The sequence below is a fragment of the Rhineura floridana genome, chromosome 1 (genome assembly GCF_030035675.1).
Source record: "Rhineura floridana isolate rRhiFlo1 chromosome 1, rRhiFlo1.hap2, whole genome shotgun sequence".
NCBI lineage: Eukaryota > Metazoa > Chordata > Lepidosauria > Squamata > Rhineuridae > Rhineura > Rhineura floridana.
The window spans coordinates 95,040,486-95,060,453 of NC_084480.1; the positions used below are offsets into that span (position 1 = coordinate 95,040,486).

General features: G+C 40.4%; 1 protein-coding gene across 7 annotated transcripts in view; it reads right to left on the minus strand.

The window, feature by feature from the left end:
• The window catches only part of AOPEP (aminopeptidase O (putative)), a 303,566-nt gene extending 298,443 nt beyond the window's left edge, over positions 1–5,123 (minus strand). For 4 of the 7 annotated variants that reach the window (XM_061626498.1, XM_061626526.1, XM_061626492.1 and 1 more), the window contains exon 1: positions 5,005–5,101. The gene's annotated coding sequence lies outside the window, so the exon portion shown is untranslated. The other 3 variants (XM_061626525.1, XM_061626506.1, XM_061626523.1) reach the window with 2 other exon arrangements.
• Positions 5,124–19,968: the final 14,845 nt, after the last annotated feature.

Genomic DNA, 19,968 nt, shown 5'->3' on the forward strand with positions numbered 1-19,968 from the left:
CAATACACACTTACCTGGGAGTAAGTCCCATTGAACCTAATGAAGCTTACTTGTGAGTAGGCATGTATTGGCTTGCAGCCTAAATATTCCCATAGCTTATCTCTTAAAATGGTTAGCTGAGATATTCAGATTTTGAGATATTTATATAGCACATTAAATTCACAACACAAACTTTTTTAGTTTTATTTACTAAATGCAAGTCAAACAGGCTAAATTGTACCCCCATTTATTTAGGGAATCAGAAAATTTGCTTATTCATAATTTTTCCAGAAAAAGAATCAGTGGTTCTGCAGTCCAATCTAGGATTATTTCCAGGAAAAAACCACCCTAGACTAGAACCAGCATTAGAAAGCTAAGTGGCCATCTTTCCACAGGAAGTAGAATGAAAAAATGCCCTGTGGTTCCTGTGTCAGAGAAAACTACATAGAGTGCATACCTTCCACTACTGAAGAATAAGCATGTACTGCCCAATAAGTCCAATCTCGGACAGCTTACATGAGAGTAATAATGCCAAGTACATTTCAGAATATTTTGTGTCTATATAGAATTTTATTTTCAACTACCAGAAAATTTTCTGCTCCAACTGAAAATGTCTGATAAAACTCCAGTATTGTTTATTTATTTAACTAGAGGAAGCATACTGAAGGGAGCATCAAATATACAGCAATGACCCATACACCTTTATTTATGGCCAATCAGAGAAGCTGCAGTTTAGTGGTAGAAAAAATGTTTTCCATTTAAATATTCCAGATTCAGTCACTAGCACCTCCGGTTTCAAATGATGTTTTTCAATATGTATGAGACCTTGGAGAGTTGCATCAGAGAGTCTACATCAGAGTAGATAGTACTGAGTTATATGGACTAACAGCGTGACACAATATGTGTGGGACCTCTCAAGAAGGAAGTGAAAAGGTTGCACCCTGAACTGCATTGCTACAGTTTTCACCTCCAGAAGCCATCTTCTGAAACTGACTAGCAAAGGATGAATCAGTTATTACAGTAATTAGGAAAGAAATGACATCCTTCAGTGTTCCCCATCAACCAGCGTTCTGCTGTGCTTCCAGAACAGAGAAAGAAAGTATCACATTCTGATTTACCTGCTTCATGCCTCACTTTCCAAGGGGCATCAGCCCTTTCTTAAAGTCATAAGTAAAGTTAGCAATCAGCAATAAGAACTAAACTCAGCTATTTCATGTAATTATTTTAAGTACTTCATAAATATACAGAGGCTCAAACAAATTGGTAATTTTAAATGAGAATTATTGTATAAAAGAGACTCAAAAACAACCTAATGATACCACACACTATAGAAAATGATCTCACCCCACAAGTTAAAAAAGCGATAGTGAGAATGGTAGATGAGGGATTATTACAGGGATATATAGACAAGACCACCAGGGCTGTGGAGTTGGTACGCCAGAACTTCGACTCCAACTCCTCTATTTTTCTACTGTCTGACTCCGACTGCGGCTCCTTCATAAATGGCAAATGTATATTAACTAGTAATAACAAATTTACTGTAGTAAAATGGTAGCACAAGGCATTTCATCACCACCACATGAATCCAGAGCTTGGAAAAGTTACTTTTTTAAACTACAACTCCCATCAGCCCAGGGATTGGGCTCGTGGGAGTTGTAGTTCAAACTCCGACTCCAACTCCACCCAAAATTGTTCCTGACTCCGACTCCACGACTCCGACTCCACAGCCCTGAAGACCACACATGATTTTTGTTAGAATCTCAAGAAAGGATGCTGCAGTTTTACCTCCTTCCAAAAATTCACAAAAAAAGTATCCCTTTCACCTTGGTAGACCCATCATTTTGGGATGTGGTTCCATTTTGGAACCATTAACTGCATACGTAACTTCATATTTGAAACCATTTATGGGATTTAATTGTGTATTAGGGATACTGCACATTTTTTAGTATATTGGAAAATACATGTGTAGACACGGATAATACATGGATTATTACCATGGATATTAATTCACTATATACTAACATCCCACAACAGAAGGCCATGGAAGTAATTGAAGAAACACAAAATAAAAGAGAGGCTACAACTGCCCCCCCCCCATCCTTTTTATGTGATCTGGCTGAGGTGGGACTTGGGGGGGGAATTCAGTTTAAGACAGGATTTTTTTGGTCAATATTGAGCACAGCTATGGGGTGCAGGTTTGCCAATTTATTCATGAAAAAATCCACATATTAAAAATGGAGAACAGGTTTAGACAATGTATCACCCTATATAATCGATATCTGCATGATATTTTTATGGTATGAAAGGGTCCTAAAGAGACTATTTTAGATTTTTTGGTAGATATTAATGCCAAACATGAGACTATAAAATTTGATATTAATGATGATAAACACCAACTTAATGTTTTAGATTTAGTAGTCAATCAGGCTGATGAAATATGGAGTACAAATGTATACACAAAACAGACAGATGTCAACTCCTGTCTTAAGTTTGATAGCTTCCACTAGATGCACATGAAGTATAAGTATAATTTGCCATACTCGCAGATGCTCAGGTTACAAAGGAATTGTAGTAATGTTAACAACTTCAGACATCAGGCAGTGATACTTAAGGAGCAATTAATTGCACAGGGGTATCCTAAAAAAACAGTTAAAGGGACAATGTACAAACCATTAAATAGGGACAGAAAGGAGTTGTTAAAATCTAGGAACATAGATAGAAATTTAGAAATGATGGTTATTCCCCTCACATTCCATGGCTATACAGGCAACATCAGAGGGGTGATAAAAAAGCATTGGCATTTATTGAAGGATGTCCCACAATGTACAGTTACCCCCATTTTTGCTTATAGAAGAAAGAAAAACCCGAGGGATATGTTAGTACACAGTCAATGCTGGACTATGAAAACTAGCCAATATAATAATCTGTTGGGAGTTGCCCCAAGAGGAAACTACAAGTCTGGACATTGCTCAATTTGCAAACATTGTCTGGAGGAGAAACAAGTTTGTGAATCCAGAAAACAACCAACAACATGTTTGCAAACAACTTTATAATTGTAATATAAATGGGGTTATATATGCAACTATTTGTCTGTGTAAAAATGTATATGTAGGCATAACTACAAGGTGTATTAAAAAACAAATATGTGAACATATGAGCTGCATTAGAACCAAGAGATTACAAGCCCCCATGGTTCAACATTTCATCAAGTATGGACATACTTCAGAAGACCTTCAGTTTTGTTGTTTGGAAGATTCATCTGAAAGGACCATGGTTACATCATAAACTTCAGGAAAGAGAATTATTTAGCATCCACAACTTGGATACAGCAACACCTAGGAGCTTGAATGATGATATCAACTGGACTGTGTTACTGCAAAGTTTCCCTCTTCAGAGTAGTGATTACAAAGGATCATTGGCAAATGTTTGTTCTGAGCATCTAGTGGAGTTTTTTCTAAATTGTATGGGTTGGTTAACAATATCTTTCCCCTTTAAGAGTTTATATGTGGTATATTAAATTAGAAGAAAATAAATTGTAGCAGGATCCCGGTAAAAGTCTAATCATCTATAAGATATAGTTACGCCATAGTTGGACTTAGAGGGACATGTGAATTAGTCCAAGATCCTTTACAGCACAATCTTATACATGCCTACTCAGAGGTAAGTACTACTTAGTTCAATAGGTTTACTCCCAGGGAAGTGGTTATAGGATTGCACCTTAAAAACATACTGGTTATTTATTTCAACATCTTTACCACACCCTTCCATTCCAATGGAGTTCTTTAAATCTCTTACATTGTGCACAAGCAAATCCATAAATTGTTGTTGTTGTTGTTATTATTTATACCCCGCCTTTTGGCCAAAGGCCCTCAAGGCAGCTTGCAAAAAACACAAATATAAAATACAGTATAAAAATGCATCAATAAAACAATACCAAATACAAAATACAATCTGCAAAAGTTAAATAACAAAACACATAGTAGCTCTTAATGATGGCTTTATCTGTGGTACAAGTAACTCATAATAATAGTAGTTCAAAACATTTAAAGCACATTTAACACACTATGTGTATGCACAGCAGATAGCAAAGCGATGGGATGTTTTGTACACACTGAAAAGATGTGACATGTTTAACCTCGTAACTGTATGAATGGATGGGGTGCTGAGCAATCCTATGCAATGTTTACTCAGAAGTAAATTGGTTCAATTAAATGTTGCCCTAGGCAAAGCGTGTACAGGATGGTTGTAGCCTTAGGCTGCAATTCAAAAGCCACTCACTACTATAAAATAAAGTCTATTGACATTAGTACAGGGGTGGGGCACTTGCGGCCCCTCTATGCGGTTGGACTACAAAGACTGACATCTCTGATCACTGGCGGTGCTGGCTGGGGCTGATGAGAACTGGAGTCAAACAACCTGGGGGGACACAGGTTTCCCACCCCGTGCCCTAGTGTGACTTACTACTGAATAATAATGCATAAAATTGCACTGTTGATCTGGCCTGTATTATAATCAAGTTGTGTATTTAACTAAATGAGGAGTGGGTACCTAAGGAAGCGAAGAAGCGCCTGGACTCCTCAGCAAGGAATCGAAGGATGATAATGGTGGAAGGCGGGAGACGACGTCCTATCCCGCTTCCCACCCGTGTGAAAGTGTCCGAGACTGTCGAGGTATTTATTGCAAGAGTCCAAGTGACAAAAGAGCGAGTCACCTCACAAAGGGAATGAAAGACCGCGGCGCCACTCCCGCTGCCACACGAGTACCAACCTACGAGGGTGGATCTCAGAGCTTTACCTCAAGACTCTAGAGAAGGGAAGGGAACAGGGTCTGGACTAGTGAATTCGAAAGAGGAGGGGAAATTCTGACTAAAGGAAGGAAAGGCGGCTACCTCCTCCGACTCTTCCCCACCCCCACTAATCGCTCCCCACCCCGTCCGCTGAAGATAGAACAAGCCGGGGGCCACCCTGTCAAAAACAGGCCTCACACCCGCGGAGGAAAAACCGAGTAGCGCGTGCCGCTGTTTACCTGGCACACCACCAACGACTTTTGTTTGTTTTTCCCACCCCACTTCCCTACCGGCTTCAACGGCAAGGGCTGCGCTTGATGACGTCATTTACTTAAGCCTCACCCACTCTGACGTCCCGTCCCTCGCCCAAGTGTGGTTACAATCATTTCACGGAAGCACATCCCGCCGAGTTAACTGCTTACTAGTACAGAGGGCCCAGGTTCTTTATAGAATATGAAAGCCCTTGTCTGTGTACAGAGTTTTGCTGACAGCTAAGCAAGGGTAGTTGCAGGAGCTCATCGCAACAACAGTCCCCACAACCATGTATCTAAGGATGGTCTAAGAATGTATGCAGCTGTGTTGATCCTTCCTACAACATACATATAGCAGAGATAGGGTTGCCAGGTTCAGGGCCTGAGACTGATCCGGTATCTTTAGGAGAAGAGAATGTCAGCCAAGTGCAGGTGTTCTGTATCTTTAAAAGTTGTGCAGAGGAAAGGGAGAATTCCACCTTGTGTTTTTTCCCATTACAATGTTGCAAGAACACGAGGACAGTGTAAAAGCCAGAACAGAACAGGCCGGAACGGGCCCTTTATAAAAGAAATTGATGCCAAAAACACTGGGATGTGTTAGACACACTTGAGAACAACATTTAGGAACAAAAACCATTCCGATAGGATTTTTATTAACCCTTTAACAACCAAAATGCCCTCTGGAATGGAATGAAACAACCCGGAATGGTGACTTCCCAGCGAGCCAGACCCACCAAATTCACCAGTCCCACATGACTACATGGGATGCATGCAATAAGACATAAAACTTCCATGAAAACCACATTCCGATACCCGTTCCAGGCTATAATACGCTTTTATGTAAAACAGCCTGGAACGGCAACTTCCCAATCAGCCAGACCCACCAAATTTACCAGTCCAACATGACTACATGGGATGCATGCTATAAGACACAAAACTTCCACATAAGCCACGTTCCATGCAATAATACATCTTTCTGAACAGAGCCCAGAACAACATCGGAACCAGCCAAGTCAATCAAATGCACCAGTCATGAATAACTGTACAAGTCAATGCTCTGGGCCACAAGCTTTCACAGCAACCACTTTCACTTGCATACACACAAGCAAAGATTTGTGCTATGCGCTCCAATTGTTTTCAATGGTATATAGCCAAATATAACTTCAGTTAATTTAACAACAGAGACAAATTTCATTTGATGTCAAATTTAAATTGGTACTGCTGAAAGTTAAGGGCACACTTCTGTATTTTTGTGAATACTTTGATTCTCTTATGTTACTGTAATATATATTAAAGATGACCTTTCATTCCAACGAGCGGTAGTGTTTATTTATAAATTATACAGTCATCTACACAAAACATCCTGAATGAAATGTTGATAGTATGCAAATTTAACTGCAAAACAAATTGCTCCAATAAATATTATTACTTAGTTGGCAGCTCTAGTAATGATTAATGAGGTATGTGTGTGAAAACAATATAGTACATTGTTGTTTTTCTTTCCTAGCAAGGTTTTTGTAGTAAGCTATACTAGTATTGAATGCAACTAGATAGCTTTTGGTGCTAGAGAATAGCTGCAGCTTACTCTTCTTCCCACTAGGGGCACTATAAGATCTATTGGTCTCTGCAGAGACAGGATGATCCCTTCTTTTTTCAGACCAAAAAGGCAGCAGCCCAGATATGCTATATTTATACTGTGGAGGTGGCTCAGTGGCAGCAAGTAGTGTCTTCTCTCATTACCTACAGCAGAAAAGCCATGAGTGTAGTATACATGCTTAAGTTTGAGCAACTTTCACCATCTGAAGCTCTTGAGATTTTGGAAAACCCAGTAGCAGGGAAAATATCCACTCTCCCAGCTGCTAAGCCAAAATGTGGGCAGCTGTTTGTCTATAGCTAGGAAGGCCACAAACATAAAAAAGATGACTGGAGATGTGATCAATACAAATGGATGCAAAAAGGAAGGCATTTGTTGCCAAGGGGGGATCCTCTTGTACGAAAGATATACTTTCAAAGACTATTTAACACAGAGCAAGTGTTGTTTCACAGATATGCATATGAAGTGCCTGACGGAAGTGTAGGCAGAGTAATTGTCCATTACCTTGGACAGGATGAGAGACCTGAACCATCTGTGCCTCATGGAAATATGAAAAAATATCCCATGAGATGTCATGTACTTACCATGCCTTCTGTATTGTCAGAAGCTATGGGGCAGAAACACTTTGGCCCGTGTATAGTTTACCAGCATAAAATAGCAGCAACAATAGTTTCAGCTGAATATATGAAAGTAATGCTGCCTAAAGATACACAACAAATAAAAAATAAACTGAAGTATGAGAAACAGAAAAGCAGAATCAGCCATGATGATTTATATGGTGTGTATGAGCTTCACTATGCTCTGGAAGGGTTTGTATGTGAATTCACTCTTGTCCCTGAAGTGTCTGTAATTTTGGCACTTCCAGAAATTATTAGAATATTTGAAGAGGTGATAATGTTGAAGCCAAACACACTTTTGTCTTATGACGCAACCTTTCAGCTTGGAGACTTCTATGTGTCACCTTTAATTTTCCAGTGTGCTTTCTTTGAGGAGAACCCAGCAATCCCTTTGGCCATACTGATCCATGATAAGCGCACAACAAATGTGCATGAGTGTTTTTTTTTTATTTATAGGAAAACGTGTGCCCAAGATCAACAATGATTCCACTGTGATAGTCACAGACAGAGAAGCAGCCATTGTGCATGCTATTGAGAAAGCTATTCCAGGCTGTGCACATGTCCTTTGCTGGAACCATATCATAAAAGATGTAGAATTCTGGGTGTCTGCACATGAAGGAGGGAAAGGTGATGGGAAAGTTTACACCAACAATATTCTTCAGCTTCTGGATAGTGAGAGTGAAGAGGAGTTTCTGAAATTGCTGCACAAATTGAAAGTAAAGTGGAGTGCAGGCTTCCTCAACTATTTTGATCAGAAGCTGAGAAAAGTTGTTATGACAAACTGTGGAAGATGGCTCTTGGAAAAAAGAGGGATCTATAAGGGAACCAGTGGCATTACCACAAATGTATCTGAAAGCATGAATGCAGTGTTCGAGAGGCTATGCAGTGAGAAGGAACTGAACACGGATGAAATGGTTTTGGTTTTTTATTTCCTTCAGACATATTACCTAAAAGAAATTTTAAGAGGATTGTGTGGAATTGGAAATTACCACCTCTTAGCAGAACATAATATCAGAAAATTAAATCCTGATACTACACAGTTTCCAGTAGACTGTGTTCCTGTAGATGACATTGTGCATTTCATAAAGCAGAGAAAGATGGACACAGACCATGTGCCTGAACTTCAAAGAAAAGACCGTAAATCAAAGACAATGGAAGGTCTAGCAGATTTAATTGTAAAGCAAAACCGCATATTCTTACAAGCACAGTCTGGCTGTTTCCTTATCAGAGGATCATGTGAGAAGGAATATTTGGTGAAATTATTTCCAAAAGAAACATGTTCTTGCAACAGTTCCAGGACATGCTACCATATTATGGCAGCACAGATGTCTGTAGGAAAAAGTCTTCATTGGACAAAGGTGATGTATTCTCTGAAGAAATTGAGGATGAGTGGACAAAAAGGAAAATCTGGAAGAAAGAAACCTAGACAAAAAGATGAATTAACCATATTGGCTGCATCAGATTACCCTCTGATGCACGGTTATATTACAACTGATGCCTCCCAACAGAGAAATGAGAAAAATGAAAATGAAGCTGCTAGCAAGGAAAGGCAATTATCATCCTTTGCCTTTGATCTTGAGCAGGAAGCCCCCTATTTTTCAAGTACCCCTCAAAAACCTACTCAAGGAAAGCTGATGAACATGTTCCATGGGAATCTATAACATGCTATCCACACATGAGAAATTCAACCATACAAAGGGTCTACATCAATGCAGATGACATGAAGTCTCTTCTGAATCAAAACTGGCTAGTTGACACTGTAATTGAGGGATTCCTAATTACTAGAACAAATCTAGAGACTGTGACAAGTACAGACGTTGATGTGTGTGTCTTCAGCCCATTTATTATGAGGTCCATGGAATTACAGGGATACACAACAAGTGTTCATAACTTTGGCACAAACTTGGATGTTGTGATGAAGGGCATCTGGCTCATCCCCACCAATGTACACAGTTCTCATTGGGTACTAATGATTGTGTTCTTCAAGTGGAAAATTATTCTGTATCTTGATTCCAAACATGGCATCTCCACCAAGTACACCAACATGCTGCAAACATTTATAGAGATGCAGTCAGCTTCAGCAATGAATTGGTCAGAGTGGATCATTCATGCACCCCTTGACATACCAGTTCAAAAGGACTCTTCCAACTGTGGGGTGTTTGTATGTCTGTTTGCACATGTGTTGTGCAGTGGCTCTCCAATCCCCTTCCCAGTAGACATGGTCCCTGTACGGCAGTGGATTGCTATGGAACTGCTCAGCAAGAATGCATTACTTCCACAACCAAGTGCAACTCAGAGACAGCAGCAGAGAACAAAGAAACAAATAAATCAGAAAGTCATGAACAATTTCAAAACTCCTGTCTCAAGAAATGTGCCTAACGAATCATTGTCTACAATTGCATTCTTATCTTCAGCAGTACAACAGTATTATAATCCATCTTGGTCATTGTGTTTAATGGGTAATCTGTGCAAGAAACCCAAGGAGGACACAATGATTCTCTGCCAGGGAGTCTGTCAGGACTGGTACCATCTGTCCTGCCTTGAGATAAATCAAGCTCCTTGTGGCATATTCAAATGTCCAAAGTGTTGTGACAAATGAAGAATCCATGCCACAGGGGAAAATGTTTTCCTCTATAACATGATCTTGTCTAATGTTATATGATTATTTTCAGTGTTGATAAATACTGTTCTGTACTTGAAATGATCTTGCACACCTACCTGCACAAAAGAGTACATTTGTGTTCTATTTATTTTGCAAAATGTTTACAAAAATATTGGTTCAGTTGCTGCTATTTATATTATGTTACATTTATATCCTAATGTTGTTTTAGAATATATATATATATATATATATATATATATATATATATATATATATATATATATATATATATATATATATATATATATTTACACATATTTGTATACATTGTTTTAGTTCTTGCTATGCGTGTTTATTTTTTACTGGATTCATATTTTTCCAAAGAATATAGCTAATGATGCTATATGTTAAAATATCTTTAGAAGAATGAAAAATCATTACAGTATTTCAGAACTACTCTTTATATTTATTTATTTGTGTTATCGTAGCCATACATAGAACAGGTGTGCTAAACCTTTTCTGGGTGGAGGAATGGATGCTTGCCCCACCACTTTGTAGGCCAGATAATGTCAGAGGGACTGACCTCAACCCTGACATCTGATTGCTTTCTTTTGTGATTGTGTTGATATACACTGGTACAGTGGTGTGGCATTTTCGGCAAAGGAGGTGGTACAATTATTATTATTATTATTATTCCCCAATGTTAATAGCAGGTGCAGGGACTAAAGCCCCCATGTCAGAACCCCACTAGGGTTCAGCTGCCCTGAACCTTCAATTTAGTGTTGCAAAGCTCATCATGCAATTGTTTATTGCATGATTGATATCTCATCTAGTTTGGCCCTCAGACTGGCAGTGGCTGTCCAAAGTCCTGTTCTCCAGCCTTCTTGCCTGAGAGCCTTTTGAATGGAAAGTTCTTCTGCCTCCACCTCATGCGCTCTGCCCAATGAGTGGGAGTCCCTCCCACAGGTTCCAGACTTTACTAACCTTGATTTTGAAAGTAGTTGTGTCAGAAACTCATTTCACAGAAAGCAAACTGGTGAGGTTTGGCCCAGAACTTGAATACAAGACAGAGGTGGAGTCTGAGCCCAAGCGCAGAAGAGCACTTCTTTGAACCCGTTTTTTTCCTGTGACAGCACATCTATTTCACAGAAGGCAAACTCAATTTTTCTCCCCCTTCTGCCAGCCGACTTGCCCCTCCAATCTCTCTTTCTCTCTCTCTCCCCAATTCACCAGCCATTCGCAATCTGGTAGCAGCACCAATAGTGCTGCTTAGTGGACCTACAAACAGCAAGAAAGGGTATTGCTGATCACCCCAGAGGTTCCTGGGTCATCCTGTGTCATCTCCCATTTCCCACCAAAAGGAGAGGCAGCAACATGTGTGGTTGGTGAATTTGGTAGGTCTGGCTCATTGGGAAGTCGCCGTTCCGGGCTGTTTTACGTAAGAGCGCATTATAGCCCGGAAAGGGTATCGGAACGTGGTTTTTGTGGGAGTTTTGTGTCTTATTGCATGCATCCCATGTAGCCATGTGGGACTGGTGAATTTTGGAGGTCTGGCTCATTGGGAAGTTGCCATTCCAGGCTGTTTTACGTAAAAGCATATTATAGCCCAGAACGGGTATATTAACGTGGTTTTCATGGAAGTTTTGTGTCTTACTGCATGCATCCTATGTAGTCATGTGGGACTGGTGAATTTCGGAGGTCTGGCTTGCTGGGAAGTCACCGTTCCAGGCTGTTTTACATAAAAGCGTATTATAGCCCGGAACGGGTATCGGAACTTGGTTTTCGTGGAAGTTTTGTGTCTTATTGCATGCATCCCATGTAGTCATGTGGGACTGGTAAATTTGGGAGGTCTGACTCGCTGGGAAGTCACCATTCCGGGCTGTTTCATTCCATTCTGGAGGGCATTTTAGTTGTTAAAGGGTTAATAAAAATCCTATCGGAATGGTTTTTGTTCCTAAATGTTGTTCTCAAGTGTCTCTAACACATTCCAATGTTTTTGGCATCAATTTCTTTTATAAAGGGCCCATTCCGGCCTGTTCCGTTTCGTTCTGGCTTTTACACCGTGCCAAGAACACCTGCACTTGGCTGACTTTCTCTTCTCCTAAAGATACAGGATCAGTCTCAGGCCCTGATCCTGGCAACCCTAATCAGAGAGCAGGAGTATACAGTCTTAATACCTCATTGATTAGAATCATCATGGCTGGAATCCTATGTGTCATCCTGGGAGTTTGCTGTACTGTATTGAACTCAGTGGTACTTACGTATGATCCTGCGTGGCCAAGGTGTGGTTTTATTCCCATCCTCCTCCCTTGCAAACATGCTGTGGACACTTAAGCATTGCAGATTTACAAATAGAACCTCACTAAACTGTAAAGTGCCTTATTCTGGTTCAGAAGGGGTCCATGCTGTCACAGTTGTTTCTCTGATGTGAGAAAAGTTGTTCTTTCCCTTTCCTCCTCTCTTTGCAAAGAAACAATGGACACTTAAACACTGCAGTTTTAGTAATACTTAGCAACTAACAGAGCTGTAACCCAGTGGTTGCTGTCATGAATGTGCATACAGTTAAGTTATACCTCCTCAGCAGTGAACAGAAAACTAGATCTCTGCTCATTCAGTAATGCTCTCTCAGTCATGTTTTAAAAACACATACAGTGACCGAGTTGCTGGAAACTCACTTTTAGTAGGCACTACTAAAGACTTTAGTCCTATGCTTGCTGACATAAGTAAGCCCCGCAGAACACAATGGAGTTCACTTACTTCTGAATAAGATGAATAGGATTGGGTTAGTAACAGTGCTTGGAAAGTTCCTTTTAAAAAGGAACAAAATAGTTCATTTCGAGTTCATCCAAATGCACTTTTTGTTCATAATAATTTCTGCCTGCCACACAATGGTTAGTTATTGTAAACCGCCCAAAGAGCTTTGGCTATGGGGCAGTATATATATATATATATATATATATATATAAATAAAGGCATGAGTGCTGCTCTTGCCCAATGCCAGCTCTAAACCATGCAAAGAACTCAAAGAAAATACACACATTTGGGCAACTTGATAATATGTTTTTAAATTAAAACATATCTAAAATGAGCATCTGTAATTGTATAAATGTAATGGTTAGAGGACCTGGAAGACCAGGATTCAATTCTACACCCACTTAAATGAACACAGTGGGGCTTACCTCTAAGTAAATTGAATAGGATTATGTTAGTAACCACAACAAAATCATACCTGCTCCTCTGTACAGCTTTATTTTTCCCATTATTTATTATTACATCATCCCAATGATAAAACATATTTAAATTATATTCATATAAACATTGTATACATCCATAATTGTTACCTTTTATCATTATTCCTTATTCGGGAAATCCAAAAAAACTGAAACAAAACTCTCTTCACCCCAGCCCCGCCTCCATCATGAAAGACACAGTCCAGGGCTCAGACAGAAAATACATTCAGATACTTTAAATAAATAAAAAGATCCAGTCTAGCCCAGTCCACTTTGGGGGCAGTGTGCCACCACAAATCTTCTCCCCCTCACACCCTGACAATAAAATGGTCCAGTCTGGCCTATGAAGAAACCAGATTTTCCCCTCTCCTAACGATGCCAGCCAAACATTTTTAGGGGCAGTATGCCACCAAAAATCTTCCCCACTAAGCCCAGTGCCAGCAGTTGATCAGGTTGGACACTGAATGAGTGCCCCTGCAGCTGAGAGGAGCCCTTGCAGCTGGAGCTGAGCAGGTGTAGTTCCTGCTCAATGATCCAAGCTAACAGCAGGCTGTAGAGCATGCACCCCATGACCCAATGCTGGAATAGATTGTTGAGCAGAAGCCACCGTCTGAGGCAACATCTCCCCATGACCACCATGGGCTTAAATAGGCCTGGCTGCCCCACTCCCATGTTGCTGGGTCAGCGCACTAGCCCACTGTGCAGACATGCCTACCATCAGCCAAGATGGTGGCAACTTCCCCTGCCACCACCTTGGGTGATGGCAGGTGTGTGCATGTAGTGTGCTGATGCAGCTGGGCCTATTTAAGTCCCTGGCAACAGTGGGGGGTGGCATCACTGCCAGCCCACTTCAGTCTGACATCCAAGGGCCCACTGCAGTCTGGTGCCAGCCCTGTTCCCCACAGTCCTACTGGAATTTATTATTTAAATTTTTTTGTTTTACCTCTGGAGACCGGGAACATAGGGATGATTGTGACTGGCTGTTCTGTCCAACAATGATTGGCCAATACAGGAGATGGACAGAAACAAGTCCAGAGTGTCTCTAAATGTGAGGTAATGTATTGAATATTATTTATTTATTTATTATTTGATTTATGTCTCACCCTTCCAGCAGGAGCCCAGGGCAGCAAACAGAAGCACTAAAAACACTTTAAAACATCATAAAAATAGACTTTAAAATACTTTAAAATTAAAACAAAACATCTTTAAAAACTTTTTTTATAAAAAGCTTTCAAAACATTTTTTTTAAAAAAAGATTAAAACATACTGTTTTGGGGGAAAAGGTTTAAAAACATATTAAAAAGCAATTCCAGCACAGACTGGGATAAGGTCTCAACTTAAAACGCTTGTTGAAAGAGGAAGGTCTTCAACAGGCTCCAAAAAGATAACAGAAATGGTGCCTAATATTTAAGCCACTGAATATGAATGTAAGGAACAGAGAAAGGACTGAATTATAGCTTTGAGGGGACTGGGAGTTGAAGGTGGGCAGTGCCCCACTTGCACTTGATAAAGAGCCTCCATTAATTGTACGGGTTCAACTTATAAATGATTGCACTTTAACAAAGTATCTTTAGCGTTTAATTAGAAATGCAAACAGTCTTGTAACTGTTACCATTTAGACTGGTAGCATCAACTAGAAACCAATTTTTTTAAAAAATTATTTCCTCATTTCCCTTTTTTATTCCCTTCAACTCTATTCCCAGCTTATTAGTATTTTAAAAATATTAACCTTTTATTTATCTTATTTACAGTTTTAAATTGGATTTTTAAGAGAAATTAAAAACAAAAAGAGGAATACAGCTGAATAAGACATAATAAACCATAATAAATAAAGCAATGCATTCTGTGGGGAAGGTGAAGGAAGGGAAGATGGGTTCGTCTGCTCTGGACCACCAACCACAGTGTTCATTCATTCATGCAAGCAGTTCTGTATATGGAGTCCAGATATCATACTTCCCAACTTTCTTGCACTTGTAGATCACTTTGGGCTCATCCACATGACGATTTACTGTGTGTCTGGTGCTATATGCATTCCCTTTTAATTTGCATGGTTCACATAATGTTGCAGGCAATCAGAAGCTATCACACTGTTTTTTCCTTTAAATCCGTATTAACCCAATGAGCTGATAATGCAAAAAGATAAGAAAAACCTGTCTCAGCTGCGCTGTGCTCCTCCTTGTAGGATGCTTTGATGTTTGTGAGTGGGCGGGTTCTCTTGTGCCCCATCACCCGCTCGCTCGCTCTCTGCCGCCCACAAATCCTGCCACAGCTGCTACCTACTTTGCCTTTCACTCACTCCCCCCCCCATCACCTTTCACTCAGGCTTGGACAACAGAGAAGAGGGGCGGATCTAGTCAGTTTCATTTTTTCTTGTCAATTGCACACCGAGGGGAGTAAACATGTAAAATTTCAGGGCAGGGCCACAAGGAAACAGCAACATTAATCCTTCCCAGAGGAATGCCTACTTGTGTGAATGGAAAACAACGGATTGGAAGCTACCATTGAGCAAGAAGTGTGGACCTTGAAAATCTATTACGATGGTAAAAGTAGCATCTTTAGTATGAAGTTAGGCTTCCATGTGGATAAGCCCTTTCTCACAGGCTGCTAGTTGAGTCATGTCTGCTGTCCATTGTTTGGGGGGGGGATGACCTCTCCTTCCATTATTGTTCTCTTTCTAATATTTTTCCAGGCTCCCTCTGGCCTTTCCCCCTCAGAGGAGGGTCAACAGGATTCCTGGCTTGGAAGTAGGAAGGGAAGGAAGGCAAAGAGGGGAACTGAGTGCGTGTGTGTGAGGCAGAGGGGCCAGACGGCTCAGCAATAGTTCTTTTGACCATCATTCTCTCTTTCCTCCCAGTCAACTGGCCACATTGTCTTTTCCTCTCTTTCCTGCTGTTTCTTTCACACAGCAGCCTCCCTCTCACCCTGCTCACTAACCAACCCCTGCTCCCACAGGAGTCTATGCACTGCCCATGCGAGCCCCTGCTTCTAGCATCCCAAATCAAAAGCCTGCTGAATGATTAGGTGGCAGGATGCAACACTGAGGCCCACCTGAAAGTGGGCTGAGGATATCGCAGTTTGAGATACACTGCACTATGCTAAACTGAGACTCACAAACAACAGTAAAACCTGAAATCCTCATGATCATCACATTCACTTGCCAGAGCAAGACAATTCATGTTACCCAGCAGATTATGCCATCATGCTTTGAAAAATAAATTCCACAGCTGCACTATCTTGCATTCGCTCCCCTCTGTACCACTGCAGCTGAATCACACTTCACAAGATAGAGAAATCAGTTCAAGAGTTACAAAATCCCTCCACAGAAAGCACTTCCTTTTAAAACTCATACACATATATGTACATGACAAGTAACTTAAAAGCTTATTTATTAATTTATTACATTTACATCACATCTTTCATCCAGGGAGCTCAAGGCAGTCTACATACTTTACCTCCTCCATTTTATCCTCATAACAACCCTGTGAGGTAGTTTAGGCTAAGAGACAGATGCCCTGAAATAACCTAATGAGCTTCATTGCTGAGTGAGTCTTTTAAGCACTAGTACAACATTATAAACACGTCACGATGTTGGCTTGCAACAATCATGTTTGAGAATGTATATAGTGGCTACATTCCATTTAGGAATAAAGTAACATATTAAGTAGCCTTAAGTAATATGATTTTTGTTAGCCGAATTATGTTGGTGAAAGCATTTCCAACATTTTGAGTCATATAAGTGGGCTCCTACTGGGAGGAAGGGTGGGATATAAATCAAATAATAAATAAATAAATATGTCATCAGGCAAAATTGATAATTGTTCACTTGCCTGCCTCTGTTTATTATTTACTTATATATTGTTTCAGATTTGTAAAAGTATTTACATTATCTCATGAGACTTGCACACATGTATTTGAAAAGGGTTTACCATTGTAATTGTGTTTGCATTCACAAAAACCTTATTTCTAAAGTAGTTCATTCTTATTTTCATTTATTGATGAGAGATTGCAATAGGGATGTTGCCATGAGGAACCTCTCTGGGCATGGCCTGCTAATGAGTATTTAGGGTCCTGTCTTTGCATGTTCAGGTTTCTTTTCTTTGAAGTCAGTTTCTAATCTTATTTATGGATATTTGATTGAAGTAAAATAATAGAGGCAATATTATACACAATGACTCAGTAAGACATCAGTCTGTTCCCACTTTCCAGTGTTCTGGCCAATGACTGCAAAGGCACTATAACTGACACGCACATTTCATTTTATAAAATGTAAACAGACATGGGAAACCTCCAGATGTTGTTTGATTCCAACTCCCATTATTCCTGGCTGTTGGCCATGCTGGCTGGGGCTAATGGGAGTTGGAATCCAGCACCATCTGGAAGGCTACAGGTTCCCCATCCTGTAGCCTTTGGCAGTACAATTCTAGCCATGTTTACTTGAAAGTAAGTCCCACTGTATTTGATACAGTTGTGGGATCTCTTCATAATCTATGGAACAAGGGTTGGCAACACAGGGACTGGATTACATCCCCTAATTTGGCTGTATAGATATAACAGGTGTGTTCAGACCACCTCTGCTGTTACATTTAATTTCTTGTTTATTTATTTGTACTCTACTCAGGCTCATGAAGTTGCCAGAGATTTTGTCAATGTATTTTCCTCTCTGGATACAAATACTAGCTGCCATTCCCCACACAGTTGTATAGAAAGAAGGGGCATGTCTGTATGCAGATGTTAAGACATCTGCAAAAATAGTATGCTAAAATACAGTGCCCATCAGTCCAGGATCACAGTGAACCATTCTTCCCTCTGCCCAATAATGTTTCATATAGTCCTTCCCATTTCCGCTTCACAACTTCAACTGAGGTATTTAAATGTGGACTCAGCCTATTTCTACAACTGAAAATAGAAGATGTGTTTACCCAGCAGAGTAGAACTTCTCAGCAGATAGCAGAAACAGTTCTGTCTTTGTTTCTTAAGGTGACATGACAGAGCAACTAATATAAAGGCAAGGCAAGGATGATCATTAACGCAACAGTGTTTACGTGTGTCCAAGAACAAAGCAATCATCTGTGAACCTGAAACAACATTGCAGTGATCAAAATGCTTTAGAAGTCATATATTTATTTTATTTTTTATTTATTTAAAACATTTATAACCCGCTCTATTTCCGAAGACTCAGAGCGGCGAACAAAGAACAATCATACACAAAGGTTAAAATGAGCAATAAAAACAATTTTAAAATAAACATAATCACAACAGGACCTGTCAATAATTAAAAGACATCCTAAACATCATTTAAATTAAATGCTTGGCGAAATAGGAACGTCTTAACCTGGCGACGGAATACAACAAGAGAAGGAGATAACCGCACTTCTAATGGTAAGGAATTCCACAGCCTGGAGGCAATAACAGAAAAGGCCCTAGATCTAGTTCCCATCAGATGAGCTTGGGAAGTTGGAGGGATCATAACAGGAGGATCAACAGAAGACCTCAAGGGTCGGGAGGGTTCATAAAAAGACATACGACCAGATAAATAGAGAGGGCCCAAGCCGTGTAAGGCTTTAAAGGTTAAGACCAGCACTTATATATTGCATTTGCTTTCTCACTGAGAAAGAGAAAGCACCTGGATTTGAACCAGGAACCTTTTTTTAATTAATATTATTGTTTATTTTTATCCCACCTTTTGGCCAAAAGGCCCTCAAGGCGGCTTACAAAAAATAAACACAAATATAGAAATACATATCAATAAAAACAGTACAATTTACAAAAATTATAACAAGGTAATAACATTATTAAAAAGCAACAATAACAACTTTCAATGAAAATACAACAAATCACACTTTCCTAATAAATTCCTAACAATTAGACAATGCCTACTAGTTCTAACATCAATATGTTGACATCAAAACATGATACCACTGAGGTGTCCTGCTGGTACTGCATCTGCCAGTCCTAATACAGGAAAAGGAGCAGAAGCACTCCACCTTTTTGCCAACCTAGCAGTACTTTAACATGATCACAGGGATGAAGCAGTTGACGTTCCAGCTCTCGTAGGTCTTGGCAAAGGTGGAAATGATGGGCTCGGAAAGAAAGGAAAGCAAAGAAGTAGAAGCCTGTTTGGCGTGGGTGGGTGTGCCCACAGGAGAGATAGAAACTTTGGGCTCTGAGAGGAAAGGAGAGGAAAGGAGGTGGAAGCCTGCTTGGCGTAGATGGATCTGCCCATGTGGGAGGCCCTGGCACTGGAGCTGATATCATCGGGTCCACCATCACAGCAGGGCTGGACAACAAGAGGTCCAGCAGGGAGGGCGGCAGCAAAAAATGACACGGTGGCAAAGACAGGCAGGCAGCGCTTGGTGACTCTGGGGCTTTCAAAAGTGAAGATGGTACAGCTGCCCCTCCACCAAACTGGACAACAAAAAGCCCAGTGGAAGCAGTAGCAGAGATGAGTGGGCGGCGTTCAATAGTTTCAGAGCTTTTAAAAAATAAAGGAGGCACAACTGCACCTCTGCTGGTAACTCTGCTCTGCACAGGTCCCAAGCGGTGAGGGTGTTCAAAATAAAGCAGCAGCAGCTTGCCCACTGTTCTCTCTCCACTGTCTTCTTCCAACCTCACAGGACCCCGCAGGAACCCATTCACTCCGCCCACAGCTTGGAAGTAATTCGCTACTTCCAATTACTTGTAATTCATTACTTTTTTGAGGAACGAGTGGGTAATTCCTTTACATTTTGATTGTAATAGAACTAGGAGTAATTTTATTACTTTTGTGGAGTAGTTGTAATGTTTCCAGCATTACTTTTGGGAATTACTGAGGGGGGGAACAGGGGAAGTCTTCTGCTCCTCTGATTTGTGGATGAAAATCATGTGCCTCAAATTGGACTTCTGTGCAGCATCGCTCTTCCCTCAAGCTCT